This window comes from Otolemur garnettii, unplaced genomic scaffold (assembly GCF_000181295.1).
Source record: "Otolemur garnettii isolate 467f Iridium unplaced genomic scaffold, OtoGar3 scaffold00174, whole genome shotgun sequence".
NCBI classification, from domain to species: Eukaryota; Metazoa; Chordata; class Mammalia; order Primates; family Galagidae; genus Otolemur; species Otolemur garnettii.
Genome location: NW_003852569.1, coordinates 3,617,776 through 3,622,398, shown reverse-complemented (window position 1 = coordinate 3,622,398; position 4,623 = coordinate 3,617,776). Strand labels below are relative to the sequence as shown.

Sequence of the window (4,623 nt, the reverse complement as noted above, 5' to 3'; positions counted from 1 at the left end):
GCCCTACCTGTTATCCTGTAAGATTTTAAGGAAAATCTTAAACTAATTAGACCTACTTGATATATTCAATTTGTTTGGGAAGCATTGTTAAATAAGAATGAGGTTCTCCCTTCTTCCAGTTATATTTGTGCATGGATGTATGTTATTAATGAGTGTCCCAGAAATTATATGAAACTCCTAGAAACCTAACATGTCCTGATATAATATATTCATCATAATTCTAATTATTTCCTTACAATATTGTATGCCCCAGAAAAATTCCATTGTTGTGATACACTCTCAGATGATTTTTAATCATGGCCATTTTAACTCCTCCACAGACAGTTAATTGCTTTGTTGCTTTCCTGAAAGCATTTACAAGTAACTATGATCCTGAACTGTTTTGTCTTTGAGAAGATACATGGAAAGAACTGACAAGTATAGCTTTCCAACTTGAAGATCCTACCATTGGACCGGGTACGAATCTACAGAAGTCTAAGGAAGAAACTGATTTGTTCATAAAATTCCTAATCCAACATCAAGCAGAAGAAGAACTGAAAGAACTGATGAGGAAGAACTGTGGTTTCTTTATGGCCTTTTGTTTGAAACATAGCTTATTCTCAATGTCTTGTTTTCCAGATTTAAGGGAACCTTTTCTCTGTTCTCTGAAGCCATCTAAAGTAAATCTTTGTGAATGAAGATGAAACAATTACTTTTTCTTTCTCCCCAATCTTTTAGAATTTGGAAACTATTCCTCAGTATCCTTATATTCCTGTTCCAGTAACAGAAACATTGTACTAGCTTGGTGATATGGGTAAACTTGTTACAAAGTTGCTTAAGCAGGTACAAAGATAACTACTTGGGGAGGTAGAGGACTGCTCCCAACTTTCTTGAGTGCCTCAGCACTTTCTTGCCTTGAAAGGGCTCACCCTGTAATCCCAGCACTCTGGGAGGCCAGGGCAGGTGGGTTGCTTGAGACCAGGAATGTGAGATTGCTATGAGTTTGTTTGAAGCCATGGCACTCTAACCTGGGGGGGAAAGAAAGGGAGAGAGAGGAGAGGAGGGGAGGGGAGAGAAGGGGAGGGGAGGGGAGGGGAGGAGAGGAAAGGAGGGGAGGAAAAAAAGAAAAGAAAAAGAAAGAAATGGCAGACTCAAACCAGTCCTGATTGCTTTAGAACTGCTTTGGTTGTCCTATAGTGCCCTTTAGCGAACTGTCATACAAAAACTATAATATCATTAATATCACATGGATTGCATGACAGCCTATGATGATGGTACTGTGCCTGCTTCATTTGTTTCTCTATGAACAAGCAAAGATGCATGGAGTTCTATCCTGCATGACAGAGTGAGTCTCTCCCTGACTCTGCCAAAAGGTAAAAGATAAATTAATAAGGTAAAAGAATAAGTAAAAATAAATAAGTTAAAAGTCCTGGTGTGGTGGCTTACAATTGTATACCTAGCATTCTGAGAGGCCAAAGCAGGTGGATCACCTGAGCTCAGGAGTTTGAGACCAGCCTGAGCAAGAGTGAAATTCCATCTCTACTAAAAATAGAAAAAACTAGCCTGATGTTGTGGTGAGTGCCTGTAGTCCTAGCTACTTGGGAGGCTGAGGCAAGATGATTGCTTGAGCTCAAGAGTTTGATGTTGCTGTGAGCTATGATGCCAGGGCACTCTACCCAGGGCAATAGAATGAGACTGTCTCCAAAAAAGAGAAAAAAGTAAAAGAATCTTTTCTTTGTAATAAAACATAATTAGAAATATGTTATGTTACTATAGCTTTGAATAGAATGTCCTGTTTGAAAATGGTCACAGAATCAGACATGACCAGGCAGTTTTAGAGAAATAGGTTGACTTTGTGAAGCCAGTAGAGCCCCCTGGCAAGGGAACTATCCTGGTACCTGGTTTTAGGGTTCCCCCACCTCATGGAAGGCAGGCCCAGGAACGTCAAAAACTTCAAGAACCGAGGAATATACTGAAATATGTAGATATTGTAGGCAAAGTTGTGTACCATGTTTCCCCAAAAATAAGACACTGTCTTACATTTATTTTTTCTCAAGAAGACACGCTAGGGCTTATTTTTAGGGGATGTTTTATTTTTATTAAGTATAATACAACAATCTACATTTATTCAAATACAGTTAAGTCATCTTCTTTTGGAACCTGACAGGGGCTGGCGCTAATGATGCATGAACTCCTTTCCCCTAGCCATTCGCACGTGTGCAATAGAATTCCTGTGACCACGGTTATCATACGTGCACCCGGGCAAGTGTGAATGGCTTGGAGAAAGGAGCTGTGGCTGATAAAAGGCATTCCAGTCTTCCTTACCTCTCAGCACTGAAATGCATGGTGTGGCTATGGATACGCCGCATAGCCATGCCCATCACTAGGTCTTATTATCGGGGTAGGGCTTATATTTAACAAATGCATAGAAATCCTGCTAGGGCTTATTTTGGGGGTTGGTCTTATTTTCAGGGAAACACGATAGTAAATCCTTGACTTGTTTTCCTAGCATGGAAAGGTTTTTAGAAGCCTCATTTAAATTTTCTTATTAAAAGTTCCAACAAAGGGGAGGATCCATTGAACCCAGGAGCTTGCAGTGAGTTATGATAACACCACTGCACACTAATCAGGTATCAGAGCAAGACCCTATATTCTGTCAACAGTCTAAGTGCCACCAACAGTAAACCATATGGTTTCACTGTGAAAAACAATGAGGCTGGTCTTCTGACCTGTCAGTTCCATACTGGTAAAGAAAACCAGCCATCATGGTGACAGAGAGTGGCAATTACGCCCATGTTTTGGTTAAGCTCTTATAAAGGAGATACTGGCTAAAAGGAGGGAATTGTTTTTTTAAAAAGCAACTATATATGTGTATATATATAACTACACACACACACACACACACACACACACATATATATACACTTTTTTCTTTTTTTTTTTTCAATTTGGAGGCAATGAGGCTGAGAAGGCCCAGGACTTTAACTTTAGGCTCCTATATAAGCAAATTGAAGCCCAATGTAAACAGTAAAACAAACAAGAAACCTAGAGGCTTTACCAATCAGAAACCACCTAGTCTCTAACTAGGGACCAGTTGAATGTTTTCTTTGTCATGCTTCCTGAACAAATATGAAGTTTCTTCTCTCTTCCCTGCTAGCAGAGTCCTGAGTCACTTGCCAGATGCCTGCAGATCCATTGATAAAGTCTTTAAAATTTTATTATGCCTAAGTTTATCTTTTAACAATCCAAGGCCATAATTGAGAACTTCCCTGCAAAATACACAGGTTATTATCTTGATCTTGAGATATAATATGGATTTGTATCTATTACACATGAAACATCTCTTGATGCAGGTTGTGGTGAACATAAATATTGTATGTACTGTAAGAGTCCTTGGGTACACAGACCTGTGAGCAGCAGTGAGTGCTCTTGGGTACCTTCACATGTGCACACTTTTTGAAAACTGTGCAATTGATGGGTTATGGTATATTGTAAAAGTGGAATGGAATCAACTTGGCCAGGTTCTCAGAAAACACACTGTGCCTGGATTAGTGTCCAAGCCCTGTCTTACGGCTGTGCCTGGATTAGTGTCCAAGCCCTGCCTTACGGCCTCAACAGTACGTGGTTGATTTTGAGCCCCAGCTCGTGAGTATGGTCTGGTTTAAGTATTTGATATAAATGTAAAATATGGTTGATTGACTTTTTTATAGCTAACAAATACATGTTTACTGTAAGAAAAACTTGTCCACACCCACCAAACACATGAGAGTACATGAAGAAGAAACTGAAGGTTCCCCTGCTTCCTGATGCAAGTGGCTTGCTGTCACACCTTTATATGTGACCTGTAGGAAGTGGTGGTGGCTTTGGAGTGTAATACATGCTACTTGGCCAAGGAACCCAGCAAGTCCCAAATCCTGCCCTGACAATCACCTGGCCTCCCTGAGCAAGGGGAAAACTGCGAAGGCAAAGAAAATGGAAGTAACACCAGGGTTGGCAGAAATTTCTCTTAGGACAGGAAACTCTGGTGAACTGAGACCCAGGTTGCAGTTTATGACAGAGGCTGAAAGTGCTCCTCCCTGGCTCTAAGCTCAGAGTGGGCTGTACCTCATTTTCTGAGGTGGCAATGAAAGAAGAGAAGGACACAGAGAGGAAGACAGATAACTCCTCTGCAGGGCAACCTCCCTGAAGTGCTGCTGGTGGTACCATGAGGAATGCCATGGGCTTAGTGCCTAGGAAGGTGATCGCTCCAGAAGTGGCTGTGGGTGGTTCCATGGTGTAATGGTGAGCACTCTGGACTCTGAATCCAGTGATCCGAGTTCAAATCTCGGTGGAACCTCTCCGTTTACTTTCCTCCCCCCTCTTTTCCTCTTTACTTCCTTAAATGGGTGGTTTCCGCTTCCTCCTACTCCACCCGTCCTGTTTCAGGGAGAGGAAGGTTTCGGTCGGGGAAGGAAGTTCTGCAGAGCACCGGCTGCCCCAAGTCCGAGTGTCCCTCTGCGCCTTGCGTCGTGACTCCCCATACTATCCAGTCTCCCGCTCCGGAGTCGGGGTCCCAGAAGCCAGGTTCTCGGAGTGGCGGGTCTACACAGGAATTGCTGCTCCATGGAGTCGGGGAGCCTGACTTCGGGGTCACCGAACCTGGGA

The 4,623-nt window shown here is 42.3% G+C and overlaps 1 non-coding gene across 1 annotated transcript; it reads left to right on the top strand.

Annotated features, from left to right (window-relative positions):
* The first annotated feature begins 4,243 nt into the window (after positions 1 to 4,243).
* On the top strand, positions 4,244 to 4,315 carry TRNAQ-CUG. The gene has a single exon. It is a non-coding gene; the product is annotated as a tRNA-Gln (tRNA).
* Positions 4,316 to 4,623: the final 308 nt, after the last annotated feature.